This window comes from Oryctolagus cuniculus, chromosome 11, assembly GCF_964237555.1.
Source record: "Oryctolagus cuniculus chromosome 11, mOryCun1.1, whole genome shotgun sequence".
Taxonomy (NCBI): domain Eukaryota; kingdom Metazoa; phylum Chordata; class Mammalia; order Lagomorpha; family Leporidae; genus Oryctolagus; species Oryctolagus cuniculus.
In genome coordinates this window covers 14,536,433-14,557,180 of record NC_091442.1, presented here as the reverse complement: position 1 = coordinate 14,557,180, position 20,748 = coordinate 14,536,433, and the positions used below count along the sequence as shown (strand labels likewise).

Genomic DNA, 20,748 nt, shown 5'->3' with positions numbered 1-20,748 from the left:
CAGTACGGCTTTGTCCCTTTATGCAAAAGCTGTGTATTTTTGATAGAGCAGACATGTATTAGAATTTAATTTCTGATTCAAGCCTAAAAGAGAATGCTCCGTACTTCAGACTCATAGACAAATAGATTGAGTCACTTGTTCTTAAATGTGATTTCTCTTTATAATCTTTTTTAAACTTAGCAAATCAAATGAGACATCCCGAGGGCAATGTGTATGAGCAAGGGGCCTGGGGTGGTGTGGGGAGAGAATGTGTTTGGTGAAATTGTCCAGGAGCAAAGCACCGCTCACTTGAAGCCCAGAGATTTGTCATCCAAATATGTGCAGATTGCTGGTGCTATAAATAGTTTGAACTCAAGTAAACAGCCTCTTCCCCCAAGCTGCTGCGTGGCCATTATTCAGACGCCAGCCCAGGCTGGGGCGCAGCATCTCACACCAGGCTCAAGGCACTTGGGCTGCCTCTCTACCTGGGAGACACGAGCTCTCAGAGGGTCCCCCGCTTCGGCTCCCCCTGCCCCAGCCTGTTGTACAGCTTTGTCAACTCGCCTCTGTTCTAGAGCAGCACAGAGCTGAGATTCCTGGCACTATTTAAAGCCCTGGAGCCACATGGCCAACGCGTGAAGACTGAGCAGGCACAGACGTTCGCTTTTCGGGCAGAAGCACGCATAGCTCATCTGTGTCTTTGGAGCCAGGAAGAGTGGTGCTGGTTGTCAGAACTGCGCCGCGCCGCCCGTGCCAGCGCTGATCTGCTGTACGCCAGGCGGGCAGGCTGCTGGCATTCGGGGAGCCCTTTTGAGGACTCACACGAAATGTTGACAGTACAGCAAGTGAGGACATTCCACGGTTTATTACTCTATTTCCTTTGGAAAAAATATGTCTGGTTTTTCTTTTTAAATTCCTGCTTCAGCTGCGTTCACTTACAGTGACTCTTAGGTCAGCTGCCTGTGGGAGGTTCTGAATAACTGGGCATTCTGATGTTGAGGAGGGGACACATGATAAGGTGTGGTAGTGGGAATACTAGATTAAGAGTCAGCCAGCCTGGGACTGGTGTTGCAGCGTAGCAGCAGTTAGGCATTGCCTGTGATGCCAACATTCTATATGGGTGCTGGTTCAAGTCCCAGCTGCTCTGCTTCTAATGCAACTCCCTGCTAATGCATCCAGGAAAGCAGCAGAAGATGGCCCAAGTATTTGGGCCCCTGCACCCACACAGGAGACCCGGAAGAAACTCCAGGCTCCAGGCTTCGGCCTGGCCCAGCCCTGGCTGTTGTGGGCATTTAGGGAGTGAACCAGCAGATAGAAGATCTCTCTTTCTCTGTCTTTGTCTCTCCCTCTCTCTGTGTAACTCTGCCTTTCAAATTAAAATAAATCTTTAAAGAAAAAAGTCAGGAAACCTGGATTCCTGGGCAAATTGCCTGCCTTTTCTTAACTTTAGTTTTTTCGTTTTCCAAGTGAGGGTAGACTGTCTCTCCTGCTGCATGGGGTGGATGAGAAATTTTATGTCAAAGTACTTCTGGATTAGTACTTGGGGACGGGGGAGGACAGGTTGGGTAGGGAAAGGAGTTTGGCATTACAGTCTCGCTGGCCTGGCCTTCGCTGACTTCATGTTTCAGCCTTGGTGTTTTCGTCTGAAAGATGAGGATAGCAGTCCCTTCCGGCCAGGAGTGTTCTGAGAACGTGTACTAGCATAAAGCCTTGACAGACCGACAGCAGTGAAATGGCAGTGATGGTAATTATTATACTTAATGTGGAGGTACTCCCCTCGGGGATTTGGGATTCCAGACCTTCAGAAACATTCAATTCAAAGGTGTTGGGATTAGCTAAGGGCCCTACCAAAAGCTGATTACTAATAATCTGATAATAAACTAATAAACTGATAATAATAGATGACTTTTTAGAATCAAAGTAATACTTGAGCTTGGTTGAAAGAAGAAAAAAAGTCTTGAGTCCAGAAAGGCTCCCACCTCCTTACCTCTTGCCCCGAGGCAGTCGACTTATTTTCTGCATTTACTTCTTTTGCTGGTTCCCTCTAATATCACCTCTATTTTTTTGGAGGGGGGGGAATTTATTTTATTTATTTGAAAGGCAGAGTTGCAGAGGGAGAAGGAGAGACAGAGAGAGAGATCCTCCATCTGCTGGTCCACGCCCCAGATGGCCACATTGGCAGGGGCTGGGCCAGGCTGAAGTCAGGAGCCCAGCTGCGGTCAGGTCTCCCCTGTGCGTTCAGGGACCCAAGCACTTGGGCCATCTCCTGCTGCTTTCCGAGCGCATTAGCAGGGAGCCGGATTGAAGTGCAGCAGCCGGCACTGGAACCAGTCCTTGTATGGGATGCCGGTGTCCAAGGCGGAGGCGTAACCTGCTGTGTCACAGTGCCGGCCCCTCTATTTGTTTTCTGAAATTTTTTTCCCACAATGGCGTCTGCATTAGTTTTGCTTAGTTCTTCTCACAGTCAATATCATTGAAAACTCAAAAGCAGCTCACCCCCTTGCTCATGCTTTTTTATCTTCCGCCCAGTCTTCTTCCCAAGAGCACACACCGCAGGTTCTGGTCACTGTTGAATCCGGTGTTTTTCTCCAGATAGCTAGTTAGTATTCTGGGTAGCCGTCTCTGTTTTCTTAAAAGGATTGTGATGTTTCAAACTTGTGTAAAACTGGAGATTCTGTAATGAGCCCTCACCTGCCGTTACCCAGCTCCCAGATCGGCAGCCTGGGACCAGTCCCGTTTCATCGGCTCCTGTTGCCACTTTCCTCCTGCTACTAGGTAATTCTGGAGTAAGTTCTAGACAGACCGTTCATCAATAACTACTTCTTAAAAAGAGATTTATTTATTTAATTTAAAGGCAGATTTACAGAGTGGGGAGGTGGGTGGGCGAAGAGGTCTTCCATTCGCTGGTTCACTCTCCAAATGGCTGCAACGGCCGGAGCTGGGCCAATCCGAAGCCAGGAGTGAGGAGCTTCTTCTGGGTCTCCCTTGTGGATAGCAGGGGCCCAACAGCTTGAGTCATCTGCTGCTGCTTTGCAGGTGCATAAGCAGGGAGCTGGATCAGAACTGGAGCCTCTGGGACTCGAACCTGTGCCCATCAGTAACTACCTGCTATGCCATAACACTGGCCCTATCAATAACTACTTAATAAGGACTGCCCTTGTTTAGATACAACTGCACTACTCCTATAACCCATGAAATTATTAATAATTAACCCCTCGTTATTAACAAAAATTTCCAATCAATGAAATTTTTTTCTCTAATCAGATCCAAACAAGTACCACACGTTTTTCCTAACTTGTCAGTGGAGGTGTTGCCTGCTGACTTGTCGAATGGCTGTGAGGCTTTCATTCCTTTGTGAGCACACAACCCCCCTCATGCCCCCTTTCCTCCAAGGATCACAGTTTCTAGTAAAAGTTGTATTCAATATTTTACAGTTGTGGGATTATAAATATTATTTAATTCAGAGCCAGTAGCATCCTAATTATTTTTCTTTTCTGTATGACTTTGTTTTTCCCAGACTTCAGTAATAGCCTGGTGTTTGTTTGCTTGGTTTTCCTGGTTCCTCGTTGCTTAGCCTTTCCACACGTCACTGTATGCAGACCTGTCGGGGAGTCTGTCACTTGGGTTTTCCTGGAGCCTTTGTCCTCCTCCTCTAATCAGCCAGGTTCTTTCCAGGCTAGAGGCTCCGCTGAGCCCAGAGCTGCCCTCGTCATCCTGGCATTCCTTTCACCTCTGTCACGGTAGTGCCCTGTTTTCTGACTACTGCTTTTTCCTAACTTTAAACCGTCATTTAGGGGAAACAGATTCTCCAGGAACTTACTGAGAAAATAGTGCATGAGAAATCAATTGTTCCAAGTCCTTGCATAGCTAAAAATACCTTTATCTTGCCCAGTTAAGCATAGAATTCTTGGTTCCAAATAATTTTCCTTTAGGACTTTCCTATTGTCTTCAGTACTGGGGCTAAGAAGTCTGATACCAATCTGATTCTTTTCTTCTGAAACAGGCTGTTGTCCCTCGGGAAGCCTTTTGAATTGTTTTCTTCTGAATTCTGGAAGGTTAGAAGGCAGTCTAGCTACATTCCTACTCAGCACTTTTCAGATTTCTCAGTTCGAATATTCAAATCTCCCGTTAGCTCTTAGAAGATTTCCTTGTTTCTTAGATGTATTTTTTTTCTGAAATTTTTATTTAATCTGATGTTAGACTTCCTAGATTATTGCCTTATAACAAGATCCTTTTTTATCCTATGAATATTTTTCCCTTATATTTTGAAAGATGTCTTATTTTCTAGTCTTTCTACTGGATTGTTAATTTCAGAATTCATATTGTTAATTTCTAAGAGCTTGTTTTGTTTTTTGAAGATAATATAATTTATCAGTTTATTAAGCAAAATAGGATGTTAATTGCATCAGGTTGTATGGCATCAAAGATTTTTTTAGTAAGCTTTTATTTAATAAATATAAATTTCATAGGTACAGCTTTTGGATTGTAGCAGTTCTTCCCCCCATACCCACCCTCCCACACCCACTCCCGTCCCACCTCCTACACCCTCTCCAATCCCATTCTTCATTAAGATTCACTTTTAATTATCTTTATATACAGAAGACCAACTCTATACTAAGTAAAGATTTCAACAGTTTGTACCCACACAGACACTCAAAGTATAAATTACGACTTGAAGACAAGTTTTACAGTTAATTCTCACAGTACCACTAGAGATCCTACATGGGGAACAAGTATACAGTGACTCCCAATGTTGATTTAACAATTGACACTCTTATTTATGACATCAGTAATCACCCGAGGCTCTTGTCATGAGCTGCCAAGGCTATGGAAGCCTTTTGAGTCCACAAACTCCGTCATTATTTAGACAGGGCCATAAGCAAAGTGCAAGTTCTCTCCTCCCTTCAGAGAAAAGTACCTCCTTCTTTGATGGCCCCTTCTTTCCACTGGGGTCTCATTCACAGAGATCTTTCATGTAGGTCATTTTTTGCCACCATTTTGGCTTTCCACACCTAAAATGCTCTTGTGGGCTTTTTAGCCAGATCCAAATGCCTTAAGGGCTGATTCTGAGGCCAGAGTAGGAGCTTGTTTTTTGTTTGTTTGTTTGTTTGTTTGTTTTGACAGGCAGAGTGGACAGTGAGAGAGAGAGAGACAGAGAGAAAGGTCTTCCTTTGCCGTTGGTTCACCCTCCAATGGCTGCTGCAGCCAGCGCACCGCGCTGATCCGATGGCAGGAGCCAGGTGCTTCTCCTGGTCTCCCATGGGGTGCAGGGCCCATGCACTTGGGCCATCCTCCACTGCACTCCTGGGCCACAGCAGAGAGCAGGCCTGGAAGAGGGGCAACCGGGACAGAATCCGGTGCCCCGACTGGGACTAGAACCTGGTGTGCCGGCGCCGCAGGCGGAGGATTAGCCTAGTGAGCCGTGGCGCCGGCACAGAACTTGTTTTTAATCAATTTATTTCTTTATGTTTTATGGACAGATATCTTCAAAATCTCTGAAAACTAAAGAATTTTTTTAAAAAACTTCTTGTGTGAATTTTCTTTTTCTCCGTAGGGTCTGTTTCCTTTTTGTTTTAGTCTTGGCCACGCTGTAGGTTTTCTTCTAATGCCCTGTGATGCTCCTCCTGGCCGTTCACGTTTGGTAATGAAAGACTCCTTCCAGGGGCGAGGCCTTGCTTTCCTGTGGAAGGGCTTGGTTTTCCCACAGGCCTCTCCCTGCCTGGGGAGCTGCTGGAAGCTCCCTGCACCAAGTGGCAGGGTGCACTTTGCTGTGGGGCACATGAACTGGGGCCTCAAATGTCAGAGGAAGCCAGCCAGGGTCACTACCTGTGCTTTCTACAGAGCTTCCAGGCCTCCTGTGCACTCTGGATGTGGGGGCTGAAGCCCCGGCACCGGACCTTCAACGAGGTCAGCAGCGTCGCCCTGCTTCACTGACGGCTCTGAGCCTGAGTGCCTACAACAGTACCTGGCACAGAACAGGAAACCCAGTAGTATTTTCTACACACGCACACGCACATGCACACACACACACACACACACGCACACACACAGTAGCCCAGGCCTGGAGGAAATCAATAGCATGCTTTAAAACAAAAAAGAGCCATGTCTTTTTGTGTCCTTTCTCCTAAGTCCTGTCTCCATATCTGCCCTCTCCAGACCAGGGCTCCCTGGGGCCCCACACAGCCACTTGCGTTGGGGCTTTCTTGTCCCTGTGCTCTGAACTTCAGCTTCCCTATGCCTTCGGGCTTCTGTGAATCTCTCCTGTCCCTCTGTCCCTCGAGAGTTATTTAACATGAACTCCGTTACTCTGTAATGATCCTCTCCAAGAGGGAAAACAGTTTCTGGTTTGGAAGACATGGCTCTTTTTTGTTTTAAAGCATGTTATCGTTTTATTCCAAGCCTGGACTATGTGTGTATGTGGGGGTGGGGGGTGCACACATGCATGTGTGTGTGCGTGTGTGTGTTTAGAAGATACTATTGGGTTTCCTGTTCTGTACCAGGTACTGTTGTAGTCACACAGGATCAGATCCATCAGTAAAGCAGGGAGACATGTTGTTGACCTCATGGAGCTTAAAGTCCAGGAGGGCAACACACAGTTTGTACTGACAGTGATGTGTGTTAAGGATTGTGAAGAAGGGAGAACATGGGACCAGCACAGCAGGGGGAGCTAAGGTGACTCAGAAGGCATCCCTAAAAAGTGACCTTGAATTTGAGATCTGATGACCGAGCAGGAGTTGAACAAAACAAGAAGGAAGAAGAAGACAGTGTTGCAGCCTTCCAGGGTGTGCATTTTTTGGGTGCAGGCTCTCTGGAGTCAGGCCTCCTGGCTCCTGCCAGCTGTCCGTCAGACACACTGCATCAGCGGTTTCTGGAGGCCAGGAAGTAGCCTCAGAACCCTGCACCTGACTGTAAACCACTAGGTGTACTTTGAAGCCAACGTTACGTACATTCAGCAGACGTGGCGGCGGGGGCGGGGCGGGGAGGGTTGGTTCTTCTCCACTCCCTGCCCCTGCGAAGTAACAAAGGTTTCTGACTTCAAAACCATCTTGAGCAGAGCATAAGTGTGGTTCCTCCTGTGGGGCGCTGCACTAGGAGGTTAACTGGTTGTTTCTGGGTAGTGGGATAATGAATGATTTTCCTCCCTGTCCTCCTGTTCTGTGTATTTGCTCTTTTATAACATGCACTCCTTGTAATTGGAAAGAAAACAAAATCTACTCTGATTTATGAATCTCCATGAGTATGCTTCCCAGTTGACAAGAAAAAGCGAGGCCCGGCTGACTGTGGCAGAGTGAGGAAGTGGGGGACATCGCGACGGCAGGGACCTGCCCTTGACGGCTGAGGAGCTGACTGCAGTTCACAGCAGCAGTTTGTGCTGGAAAGCGGGTCATGGTGGCCAGAATCGATTAATTCACACGCTCCATCCAACAGATCCTCTTCAGGTACTAGCTGAACGAATCACTGGGCTCATCTGTGTCTGGACTTTCCCCATGTGTCGAGTGGAGGGAAAATCATGCCTACCGCATCAGGATCGCTGTGGGATTAGAGATGACTTATATAAAGCAGTTAGAACATTACCTGCGAATGGTTCACACTCAGTAGAAGTTTGGGTTTGTTTATGATGTCCTTATTTAAATAAGTGCCTCAATACTTACAAAATGCTGCTAACTTAGACACAGATCTTTTCCTTAAGATCAGATGCTAGCAGAGGCATAAGACCTGCCCAGAACTAAATAGATATCTCAAAGGAGAAAGGGATATGTTTCCTTAGTTTTTTAAATATTTATTTAAATCTGATTGAAAGGCAGAGTGACAGAGAGCAAGAGATCGTCTGTCCATTGGTTCACTCCCCAAATACCCGCAGCAGCCAGGCCAAAGCCAGGAGCCCAGAACTCCATCCAGGTCTCCCAGATGGGGGGCGGGCTGCTTGCTCAGGCACATTACGGGAAGCTGGATCAGAAGAGGAGCAGGCAGCAGTATGGGATGCAATATGGGATGTGGGCACTGCAACCCCTGCCCCAGGGATATGTTTCGTAAGAGAGACACGTGAGGAATAAGGACGTTCAGAGGTAGGGAAGACCTGGTCCGGGTGGGGTGGGGGAGGGGGGACAACAGGGCTGTCTGTGCGCACACACGCAGCCTGCCTCCTGCGCCCTGGCACTGTCACGTTTCCTGTGGGAAAGCCCTTTCAGTTCCGATGCAGCCCGGCCCCAGGCAGCCCTGAGCCTGAGCAGCCTGGGCAGCTTCGCCTGCGTCTTTGTCGCAGCTGGAAGGTGTGAATGGTAACGTGTCCTGTGCCTGACGGCTGTGAGGGTTCTGCAGAGCGGTGTTCGTGACGTGCTTGGCACAGTGCGGGGGCCCAGTCCACAGTGTGTGTCCACTGCTGTCCCTGGTCATCCAGAAGGAGCGTGCCTGTGCTCACGGATCCCGCCACAACTGTGGGGTTGTTCGTCCGTGAGGCCAGCGTTACTGAGTACGTGTCCTGGAGGAAAATGGTGTATGGTACTGTTGTTTTTATGAATGGGCTCGTTACCATTGTTTTTGTTCAAATAATACGATTCAGAGCATCAGGTGTAAAGTGGCCCGGGTCCGTTTCCTGACGCCCACTGCGCAGCTGGAGTAAAGGCGCGGCCACACCTCGGCCCGGCCTGTGGTCCCTGCAGCTTGCCCGCCGGCGCTCAGCGAACATGCTCTTCTCCCTTCTGGAGAGGACAGGGCCTTCTTTGTGTCGTCGTCACATCATCAGGGCAGAGGACGTGAAATTGTCAGGATCAGAAAGTAGTGTCCTGCTGTGAAGACTGGGCAGCGGGGTGTTGTGAGGATTTGTGAATTTACAGCATGTGCCAACTCACACGAGAGCCCCACAGGACCAGCGGAGAGCCAGACCTCTCAGCGGGAGACTGCCGCTCCCTACCCCCACCCCCCACCCCCGGCGGTTCCCAGCTTGATGCTCTTTTTACTCCCTGCATACACCGTCTTGAAAAGCCTTCACCTTGGTAGAGAAGCGCCTGTGCTTGGACCTTCCCTGGGAAGCGTCAGAGTTTCTGAGAACAGATTGAAGTGCTCGTTAAGTCACAAACTGCCGTGGCCTTGCCCCTCCTGGAGGGAGCTGCTTTCTCAGCAGACTCGGCCCTGACTGCCGTCCGCAGCCCAGCAGCGTTGGCGGCTTCAGATCTGCTCCTTTGGGACAGGCAGCGAAGTGGGACTTGCATCAGGCACGCGTGTGTTGCTGGCAAAGAAGGTAGGCACCCACTCCACGCAGTGGCAGACGTGTCTCCACCCTCAGGCTGGGCAGAGTCACGCTTTAGAGAGAGATCTCTGGTACTGGGGGCGGGGTGCTGACCTAGTTAGGGGTTCAGAGACTCCATTTCTAACTCAGGCCCTTTCATTTTGAGCTGTGTGACCCGGGGCAAGTCACTTCTGTGTTTCGTTTTCCTTAATTCTAAGGGTGTTAGGAGAATCAGGTGAGGTTATGTGCAGTTATTAACATCTCTTCAGCACTTCGTATGTGCCACTTTCAGTCCCCTTACCTGTGGTGTTTAAGTCTCACGGTCATAGAAGCAATACTGTGGCCTGTTTTGTAGCTTAAAAACTGAAATTCAGAGAAACTAAGTCACACAGGACACAGATCTTCATCTCCAGCTTGTGAGATGTTCCCCCCCGCATGCCGCATTGCTTCCCACGGGACACACAGGTGGGGAGAGAGGTTTTGTGCGTCTTCACCACCAGGCACTCCACGGAACGATGACGATTATTCCACGCGGGCCCCTAAGGACAGTTCCGTTCTTATGCTTGTCCTTTTCAGTCTGGTAGTGATGCTGCCGCTCTTGGTGTCCCCCGGGACTCCTCCTCTCCCAGAGAAATAGTTCAGCTCCACTGCCCAGGGGCCTAAAGGAGCTGGGCAGAGCCTTGTGTCTTGGGCTGTGGCCTCTCTCCCGCAGGGTTCTGCCCGCCCTCAAGCCTGTAGTTGGGTAGTTTCTAGTAAAAGGCCTTCTAAGGCATTTGTTGATGAGCTCCTCGGGCACTGGGATTTCTGAAGTGGGAAACTGCAAGGCTGTTTTGTTGATGGGGAAGGTGGGGTCCCGAGAGGGAGCTGCCTTGGTGGAGGCCATTCATCCAGCTGGGGATTGACCAGGTCGCGTCCAGTACCCCACGCAGCAGAGCTGTGCCCTTTCCAAGCCTTTCCTGTGGGCCCAAGGACAGGCTCACACGTCATGCCCGGCCTGTGCCTAGGAAACTTATGGAGGAATTTAACTACTTGGAAGTTGCACAGAAAGAAGAGACGGAGGTGGGGTGGCGTGGGGTGGGGTGTCGATCTCCTCTTATATTATTATGTCGTGTGTTCAGCACCAGAGAAATGAGTTAAAGCACAGCTGAGCAAACTAGATGGCCCACAGCCAGCAGTAACAGAGGCACAGGGGTTTACGCTGGGAGCCGGGCTCGGTGAGCAGATAGGAAGCCTTTTGTCACTGGGGCTGCAGGGTAGAAAATTGAAGGAAGGATGTTAGGCAATTGTGACAGGCCTGGGTTGCAGTTACAGCCCCCGGCTCATTGTCCAAGGGAAATGGATCTGCCCCGTGGACGGAGAAGTGGAAACTGAGCAAGTGAGTTGAGTGGTTGACATCATCAGGCCGAGTGTTGGGTTACAACAGATGGGGACTTAGTTGGCCCGAGACGTGGGAAACACCCTCTAAAACCTCGAAGTGCTTTTCATTTAGGAGACACGGGGGAGGGAGAAAGGGCGAGAGAGGATCCTCCCGCAGCCCGGGCAGCCTGCTGATCCTGACTCCTGCTTTCTGACATCTGTCTCCTCCTGGGCTTTGAGGAAAGTGCTCTTGTAAGTAAAAGTTAACTGGCTCCGCGGAGCTCTCTGGAGAGCTCGCTCTCCAGCCTGCTGGTCACACAATGTCTATTTTTATGTTGTAATATATGCGAGCTTGGTCTGGAACAGCCCAGGGCTAGAGCTGGGGCTTCAGGAGTCACAGCTGGGCTTCCTTCAGCTGCTGTTTGACTTTCTTACCAAAGAACTTTGACAGAGCACCCAGAGCCTCAGAGCAGCTCCTTGCCCCAAATAGAGGGCAAGAAAAAAAATCCTGCCTGGGAGGCGGTGCCTGTAAAACCCCCCTTTTTTCTGATTGCAAACATCTTACAGAAAATCTTAAACGTTCTAGGAAGAAGTGTCTCTGAAAGTAGAGATGACTGATAACCTTGCTCGCACGGGTGCAGGGTTGCTGTGCTAAGCTTCTGTTAGAGGTGGGGTTAGGTCTCAGAGTCGCCACAGATGACCCCAGTGCTGTGGTGGCTGGGTGGTGGGGTCTCCGAGACAGAGGGAGGGTTGGAGATCTTTAACTTTGGCTCTGATCTTTTTATTGCTTCCTTTTAAAAAATTGTGCTGTTTATGCCTAGAAAATAAACAGAATACCTAAGCTCCTAGGCATTTGTTTGTTGCTGTTTTCCGGATTTTCAGCTAAGCTACTCTGTGCATAGAGAAAGGGAAGGGCCCTTCCTGGTGGGTCCCCGAGCTGAGGGCTCTCCCAAGGCTGGAGAAGTAGCCTGCGCATGCTGGGACCCACCTCCCCTTAGCAGGTTCATGGTGTTTGAGAAGTGCTAGTTAATGGAGAAAGATTTCTGCTTTAAAAAAGCAAAAGCTACTGTGTATCAGAAGGGCCACCCAAGAAAACTAGGTAACCTTGAGCAAGTGTTTCACCCTCTCTGGATCTGTTTCTTCCTTTGTACCTAAATGGGGAGACAACTTCGATGTTTCCAAATTTAGCTTGATGCGAATTCTGTATTTCTTTCCCCTTGGGGACTCCTGTGGCTTCAGAGATTTCGGTATCTCAGAGTGGCTACAAACTGGTGACTTGTTAAGTTCAGTTTTTGAAAAAGACAAGAAGCAGACGGCATTATTAAGTTACTTGTAAGTTTTAGTGATTTTTTTTTCAGGTTTAGTGTTTCTGAAGAATGAGAAATAGTCTTAGCGGGGTGTGTGTGTGCACGTGTGTGTGTGTACCTGCATGTACCAGCAGGCACACTTGAACAGAGAGGAGAGAATACGACTGAGCACTCGGGCAGTGACAGGCCCTGTGTTCTGTTCTGCCATTTCCATCACACTGGGTGGTCAGCATTCTCACTCCCTAACCTCGCTCACTGCGGGCCCCTGTCCACTACATGCTGCCACATGGTTCTGAGCGCCTTCCTAGTGTTCACCTAAAGTGTACATAATTATTGGTAAAACTTCCATTCCCTGTGTCTCCCCTGACCGGGTGCGCCCTGTGTGTGTGTGTGTCCTGCCCATCACATGGCCCGTGGTCAAGTGGAAAGCCTGGAACACGGGTACACAGGAATACAGGTCACCCAATTTTCACTGCAGGCCCGCCACCTCGCTCCTAGTTTGGCAAGAGATTGGCCTCCCTGCTCGCTTCTTTGAACCCAAGCCTAGCTACACTGCTGCAGGGGAAGGTGACCACAGCCAAGGCACAAAGAACAGCAGAAGTCAGAGCTTGGATTTTGTGTTTCCCAGGTCCCAGGGCTTGACGGTTTAAGGGATGTTTGTCTCTAAGGGCTTCCCAGCCCCCTGCTGTGTGAAACCAGCCACTGGCACGGGCAGTGGGAACCCCGGGCTTCCTCCTGTCTCACTCCAGCCCCCCAGTCTTGAGACTTTGGATAATGAAGGAAGTCATCCCTGTTCCTAAGGTGGTGGTGAGGGGGTGATGTTCTCTAAGGAAGTGGCCTGGACTTTGTGGTCCCTGCTAAGAGGCAAGGAATGGCAATGTGGTGAAATGCCTCATAGCCCCCAGTGCAGACCCTCCTGCAGACCCTCATGGACCCCAGGAGGGCGACTCGTTCCTCATTTGTGCTGAGTCAGTGTGCTTTTGCTGATACACCTCTCCTTAGCCCTCCACGCTGGCAGTGAGCTGAGGGCATGGTGGAGGGTGGAGGTGGTTTCTAGAGAGACCGCTGTGTCCAGAACTCTTACTTGGCTTTTGCATCTTGGAATGTGGGTCATGCAGAGGGCTGGGCACCTTGGATATGCTGACTCCTTTTAATCTTCGCAGAAATGATGTAAGACACAGAGAGGTGACGTCACTGTGCAAGGTCTCAGTGCTAGAGCCGCTGTGACTAAGGAGTGATGGGGGTCCTGTTGCACCGTACCTCCTCCCCACAACACCTCCCTGGACCTCGGTTTCTCCAGCTACCAAATGAGGACGATTGACTAGAGGTGGAAGTCGGAGTCGGATTTTGTTTTTCACTTGCGTGCCCTGAGGTGTGTCTTCCTAGGTGTATTATGCTCTCTAGCCTCTTGCCTGGCCCCTGGCCCCTGAGGGCATTTGGGGTCCAGAGTGTGTCAGTGTAGACACACTGAATCTAGAACTCAGCGAGAGATGAGAGATTAGCGAGGAGAGCAGGTAAGAAGAGCTCTGCCCTCATCACCTCCTGGCTGGGAAATCGCGGGCACAAGTCACACCGCCTCCCAGAGCCACAACTGTCCCCACTTTACAGAGGCACCCGGGGATGAGACGGCATGTGGCCCGTGACGCACCTCCTCGGTACAAACATACGTGCTCAGGTTTAGCTGCTTTACAGTTTCCAGAGAGAGAATGTTAGCCAGGTACACAAGTCGTAGGTGCTCAGTCGAGGGATGGCATTTGTCTGAACAACCTGAAGTCTCTGACCTTATGAGTTTGAAGTCACCTGTGATGGACCCTGGAGCTGCTGTGTCGACTCTTGACCAAGCCTCAGTGCTGCTTCCTGTCATCACCCAGTCGGTGAAACTGAACCTTAAACCAGCCAGCCAGTGCTAAGGTCAAAAGCAGAAATGGGTGCTCCTCCTGGGTCCAGAGGACCCAGCCCAGCCACTTAAGGAAGAAACTGGTAACAGGTGCTGTGTGTGACAAGAAGCTGAGCTCACCCAATGAACCTTGAGGGTTGTCACAAGAGACCAGATGTGATGCCTAAGTGGAGACAGGGGTAGAAAACTTAAAGTTCTTAGGAACAGATTGTTAATCCTGACCTGTGGCTGAGCTCACTGCCTCCTGGAAGCCCATCGGAAATGCTTTATGAAAACTTTGAGGCATGTTCCTTCCAAGAGTATTCCTTGGGAAGTTGTAGTCAACTGCAATGCTGAATTTTTTTTTAAAGAATATTTTTTTGTTTTCTTTTGAGAGGCAGAGACAGAAATTGTCCATCTACTGGTTTACTTCCCACATGTCCACAACAGCTGGGGTTGGGCCAGGCCAAAGCTGAGAGCTTAGAACTCAGTCCAGGCCCCCTGCATGGATGACAGGGGCCTAACTACTTGAGCCAACAAGTGCTGCCTCCCAGGGTCTGCCTTAGGAGAAAGCTGGAATTGGGAGTGGGAGCGAGGACTCAAACCCAGACATTCCAATAAGGAACCCCCAGCATCCTAAGTGGGGGCTTAAATGCTAGGCCACACGCCTACCCCTGAGTGATTCTGCATTGCAGATTAGACTGTATCTGCTCAGCTGGCACTGTGGCGCAGCAGGTTAACACCCTGGCCTGAGGCGCCCACATCCCACATGGGCACTGGTTTGAGCCCTGGCTGCTCCACTTCTGATGCAGCTCTCTGCTGTGGCTTGAGAAAACAGTACAGGATGGCCCAAGTCCTTGGGCGCCTGTACCCGCGTGAGACACCCGGAGGAGGCTCCTGGCTCCTGGCTTCGGATTGGCACAGCTTCGGCCGTTGGGGCCAGATGGGGAGTGAACCAGCGGATGGAAGACCTCTCTCTCTCTCTCTCTCTCTCTCTCTGACTTTCAGATAAATAAATAAATCTTTAAAAAAAATCTGCTCTTGCTGAGGAAGCCTGCATTCTCTAACTTTAAAGGAAGCCTCTTTTTTTTTTTTTTAAGATTTATTTATTTGAAAGTCAAGAGTTACACAGAGCAGAAGCAGAGAAAGAGAGCGGTCTTCCATCTGCTGGTTCGCTCCCCAGTTGACCGCAATGGCTGGAGCTGTGCCAATCCAAAGCCAGGAACAAGGAGCTTCTTCCAGGTCTCCCACAAGGGTGCAGAGGCCCAAGGACTTGGGCCATCTTCTACTGCTTTCCCAGGCCATAGCAGAGCTGGATCAGAAGTGGAGCAGCTGGGAGTCGAACTGGCACCCATATGGGATGCCAGCACTGCGGAAGGCAGCGGCTTTACCCGCTGTGCCACAGCGCTGGTCCCGGAAGCCTCTTTAATCTTGCGAGATATTGCTGGCTTCAACTTGGTGTTCCAGAGCTGGGTAATAGACCCTCAGGACACTAAAGAAATGAAGTATTTCGAGGTCTGTACATTCTTACTGTGTTCCAGAGACCTAGGTCAGTGATTAGGTTCTGTCCTTTATGGGTGCGGTCTGACCAGCTAGTGAACATGTGGAGAGGACCTTGTCCTGCTAAGCACTGGGCTAGATGGACAGGGTGATTAAAGATGCAGGCCCTGGTACTGTTGAATTCTCTGCACAGGGGAGGGTAGGCAAGTGCATGAATCATTGCAGTGGCAAGTGGAGAGTGCTCTCAGAGAAATCCGTGAGCAGGAGTGCTCCAGAGTGCCAGTCAGTGGGGGTCGGCTCGGGCGCTGGCCTTGGTCTTGAGCTGGCTGGTCATTCCCACTCCTCCCACCCCGCCTCTCCCATTCCTGACACTCAAAGCTGGCCGACCTCCGCATGGGGAGCCACTGCGAGCAGCCCCCTGCTGAAGCTCTCTTCCTAGCACCCTCCTGTCGCCCGTGGCCTCAGGACTGAGAAGCGCTCTAACAGAATAGAGATACTGAGAAGGCCTGGAACAGAATCCCAAGGTGCAGTAAGGAAGCAGCATAGGGCTGGGTGATTCTGTCTGAAATCATGGCTGGATTTTCTGTTGGTTTGTTTTTATAACATTTATTGTGGTTTTTCTTGATTATAAAATTAGAACCTGTTCAAGGAAGGAAGGCTAGACAGTACAGAGAAACATACTTAAAATAAGTCCCCACTCAGTGATTTCCCTTCTCTGGTTTTTGGATAAGGGCCTGTCTCCCCATCCCCCACCCACGCACGCCACCGCATTTCCAGTTTAGCTCTAACTTCAGTGTCTCCTGGGCAGAGCCTCACGTTGGTCTGCATCCCATCCGATGCTGGCTTGCCGTGCTGCGGTCTGCTGGGAAGGAGAAGCTCCATCTGGGACTGGTTAGGGGCTGCAGCCTTCATTTCTGTCCACTGTTAAGAACTCTGGGGTGTTAGGCATTTTACAGGGTGCTGTGGGAAACGGTGCTCAGTGTGGTAGGAAAAACAAGACTTGGGTGACCACCAGGTATGATCATGTGCCCCAAGGGAGGTGGGTACAATGCCACAGAAAGCGCAAGAAGGTGGAGGAGCGGTTCCTGAGCCCTCAGTTCACGTCAATCAATTTCTCATGTATTCAGCTGGTATACATTGGGCACCTAATATCTGCCAGGCACTGGGCAAGGTGATAGGTGGATGATGTTAAATACCATAGGCATGACCCTATGGCAAGGACAGATGGTGGTGGTATGAAGTCGGTAAACTGGGTGAGTAAAGAGGAGACTGTGGTGTGGTTGTGGGGCTTCCTTCTTGACATGGTGCTTAGCCTGAGGTGCAGAGCCAATTCTTGTGAGAACCAAGGGAGAGAGGGAGAAGAGGGGTGCTGCGAAGCGGGAAGAATATTGCAGGCAGGGTGAGTTATCTGGGGGAACAGGCTCAAGACAAGAAGGCGTGCAGAGGTTGGAGCAATTCAAAGGCCATTGTTGTGGCTAAAGCACAGAGGGAGAGGGAAGAGAAAGATGGGCGAAGCTTAGGGTTAGGGGAAGGGAAGAGAAGTGGGCAGGGCCCGAGGATACAGGCTTTTGTGATTGGTATTTGCTGTTAGAAAGTGCATCGGAGCCGGCGCCGCGGCTCACTAGGCTAATCCTCCGCCTAGCGGCGCTGGCACACCGGGTTCTAGTCCCGGTCGGGGCGCCGGATTCTGTCCCGGTTGCCCCTCTTCCAGGCCAGCCCTCTGCTGTGGCCAGGGAGTGCAGTGGAGGATGGCCCAGGTGCTTGGGCCCTGCACCCCATGGGAGACCAGGAAAAGCACCTGGCTCCTGGCTCCTGCCATCGGATCAGCGCGGTGTGCCGGCCGCAGCGCGCCGGCCGCGGCGGCCATTGGAGGGTGAACCAACGGCAAAGGAAGACCTTTCTCTCTGTCTCTCTCTCTCACTGTCCACTCTGCCTGTCAAAAAAAAAAAAAAAAAAAAAAAAAAAAAAAAAAAAAAGAAAGTGCATCGGAAGGCAGGAGTGGGAGCAGAACAAAGGTACTGCTGCAAAACGTGCTTTGTAAAACAGGAAGACCTGTAGGAATCAGGAGTATTGGTATTTCAATGAAACCTTTGTTATCAGTAAAGTAGAATTAAAAGCTGGGGCTGGGGACCTGCACTGTGACATAGTAGATAAAGCCACCGCCTACAGTGCCAACATCCTATATGGGTGCTGGTTTGAGACCCAGCTGCTCTACTTCAATCTAGCTCTCTGCTACGGCCTGGGAAAGCAGTAGAAGATGACCCAAGTGCTTAGGCCCCTGCACCCATGTGGGAGACCCAGAAGCGGCTCCTGGCTTTGGATCAGCCCAGCTCTGGCCATAGCGACCATTTGGGGAGTGAACCAATGGATGGAAGATTCTCTCTCTCTCTCTCTCTCTCTCTCTCTCTCTCACCTCTGTAATTCTTCCTTTCAAATAAATATTAAGAAAAAAATAAAGCTAGGGCTGGCATGGTGGCTTAGTGGGTAAAGCTACCACCTGTGACATTGGCATCTCATATGGGTGCTGGTTCATTTCCTGGTTGTTCCACTTCTGATCCAGCTCCCTGTAAATGGCCTGGGCAAAGCAGCAGAGAATGGCCCAAGTGCTTGGGTGCCTGCCACCCATGTGAGACACTGATGGAACTCCTGGCTCCTGGACATTGTGGCCACTTGGGAAGTGAACCAGCAAATGGAAGATCTCTGTCTCTCCCTCTCTGTAACTCTTTCAAATAAATAAATAAATTTTAAAGATTTATTTATTTATTTGAAAGTCAGAGTTACACAGAGAGAGGAGAGGCAGAGAGAGACAGACAGAGAGAGAGAGGTCTTTCATTCGCTGGTTCACTCTCCAATTGGACACAATGGCCAGAGCTGCGCCAATCTGAAGCCAGGAGCCAGAAGCATCTTCCGGGTATCCCATGTGGGTGCAGGGGCCCAAGGACGTGGGCCAACTTCTGCTTTCCCAGGGCATAGCAGAGAACTGGACTGGAAGTGGAGCAGCTGGGTCTCGAACCAGCGTCCATATGGGATGCCAGCGCTTCAGGCCAGGGTGTTAACCTGCTGCACCACAGCACCACCCCCAATAAATATATATTTTAAAAAGTTAAAAGCAGAGACAGATATTTGGCCTAGCAGTTAAGGTGCTAGTTAAGATACCTACACCCATTTCAAAGTTCCCAGGTTCAATACCCATTTTTGGTTCCTGGTTCAAGCTGCTGCCTGCTAACACAGACCCTGGGAGTCATTGGTGATGGCGTGAGTAATTGGGTTCCTGCCACCACATGAGAGACTGGAATTTGGCTCCTGGCTTCAACCCTTGGCTCACCCCAGTCATCATCTGGAGTGAACCAGCAAATGGGAGCTCTCTACCTGTTCCTCTTTCTTTTCTTTTTTTTTTTCTTTTCTTTCCCTCCCTCCCTCCCTCTCTCCCTTCTTTCCTCCCTGCCTCCCATCTTCCCTCCCTCCCTCTCTCTCAGGTACATTTAAAAAACAGCCTTGAAGCATTCCACCAGGGGAGGGTGGAAGGCGCCCTCCTGATTGCTGTGAAGTGGCACATCCAGCAGAGGCGGTGTCCCTTAGAGCCTGTTGGGAATGCTCTCCTGCTTTTCCCCTGTATGTCATCATTGCCTTTCTCCTCCCATTAAGGTGATTCCCAGAACACCTTACTTCACTTGCCTGGACTCCTGGCCCCCTGCGCTAGAGACGCCAGAGCCCCTGCTTTTGGAGACAGGAAGACGCTGCGGCTGGCGGGGCTGTTTCCCAGTCGCTCCCAAGAGAGGAGAGTTGGCTTTGGAGGGAATGAAGGGGTCAGAAAACAGCCCGGAGTCAGCCCCCACACCATCTGAACACTGAGCAGTTTCAAACAAAAGCTATAGGCTTTCTTTTGGACTTGAAAGGGGGAAATTTTTTTTTAAGTAAGGATTTTTTTTCACCTTTTAAAAATAAAAGTCATAAATGCTTAGGAAATAAATTACTTTTTCTCCCATGAGCTTTATTCCCCTTGCTTCCGACTATAGAACAGCATGTTGGAAGGCCTGTTCTATTTTCTTTTAAAGATTTATTTATTTACCTACTCACTTAATTACTTTACTTACAGAGAGAGGCGGGGAGACAAAATGGGGGGAGTGGAGATCAGTCTTCCATCCACTGGCTTACACGCTGGGCCAAACTGAAGCCAGGAGCCAGGACCTCCAGCTTGAACTCCTTTGTGGGTGGCAAGGACCGTCCTCCCCTGCCTTCCCAGGTGCATTAGCAGGAAGCTTGATCAAAAGCAGAGCAGCTGGGACTGGAATCAGCTGCTGCGATGTGGAAAGCCAGTGTCACAAATGGCAGCTTAACCTGCCGCGCCACAATACTCTTCTATTTTAACCCCCCGAAAATTAAGGACAATAATAAATGTATCCTATTGTTCCATATAAAAGTAAATAGGTAGGGATGGGCAGTGTGGCTCAGCAGCTTAAGCCATCTCTTGGGATGTTGGAATGTCTGGATCAAGTCCCACCTGCTTTTTTTTTTTTTTAAGATTTATTAATTTTTTTATTTGAAAGGCAGAGTTAGGAAGAGGCAGAGAGCTCTTCCATCTGCTGGTTCACTCTACAAATAGCCCCAGCAGCTGGGGCTGAGCCAGGTGGAAGCCAGGAGCTTCATCTTGGTCCCCATGTAGGTGGCAAGGGCCTAAGTATTTGGGTCATCTTCCACTGCTTTCCCAGGCCATTATCAGGGAGCCGGATTGGAAGTGGAGCAGCCAGGACTCAAACTGTCACTCATATGGGATGCCAGTGCTGCAGGTGATGGCCTAACCCTCTGTGCCAGAGCACTGGCTTCCTGGTAATGCACTCAGAAGGTAGTGGGTGATGACTCAAGTACTGGGGTCCTCCCCAGCACACATGAGAAACCCAGGATGAATTCCAGGCTCTTGGCTTCAGCTGGGCCCATCCTCTGTTGTTGGAGGCATCTGGGGGCAAACCAGTAGATGGCAGATGTTTTTGTCCCTCTTCCTCTCTCTGTCACTCTGCCTTTCTAAATAAATAAATAATTTTTAAAAGTAGTGCCTGGCATAGGTTACTAGTGTTCTGTCTTTGCTCTCATATGTTTATATTTCTGTGGTATTATTTTTACTTATTGATTTTTCCCTTGAGTAATAAATGTGTGCCTTGTCCCTAAGCCAACAGTTCGAAGCTACGTAGGGAAAGCTGTAACCTCTCTCCTCCCTCCTACTCCCTGTTCCATCCTTATTAGACAGGCTGTGTTATCCGTGTGCTGTCTGTCTGTCCTTCCATACATTTTCAAAGCTGCTATTTAAATGCATGTAGGGTTTAGGGTGTGTGTGACTGTTTTGTCACAAGCGGAATCCTATTTGATCCATTCCCTTGCAGTTTATTTTTCTCACTAGAAGGCACATCATGGGTAGGTATAGACCTAACTTCGTCTTGTAAACAACTTCCGGCCTGTACATTGAGGAGTGCCACCATGTACTCAGCCGTTTCTCTTCTGACAGAAAGCCG

General features: G+C 49.9%; 1 protein-coding gene across 43 annotated transcripts in view; it reads left to right on the top strand.

Moving 5' to 3' along the window:
* Positions 1–20,748, top strand: part of PKIG (cAMP-dependent protein kinase inhibitor gamma) — a 99,168-nt gene that overhangs the window by 44,906 nt on the left and 33,514 nt on the right. For 8 of the 43 annotated variants that reach the window (XM_070051807.1, XM_008274486.4, XM_070051814.1 and 5 more), the window contains exon 1: positions 10,622–10,813. The exons of 29 other annotated variants lie outside the window; for them this stretch is intronic. The gene's annotated coding sequence lies outside the window, so the exon portion shown is untranslated. Of the gene's footprint in view, positions 1–9,085; positions 9,218–10,612; positions 10,814–20,748 lie in introns of those variants that run through there. 6 more of the 43 variants (XM_070051784.1, XM_070051790.1, XM_070051802.1 and 3 more) reach the window with 5 other exon arrangements.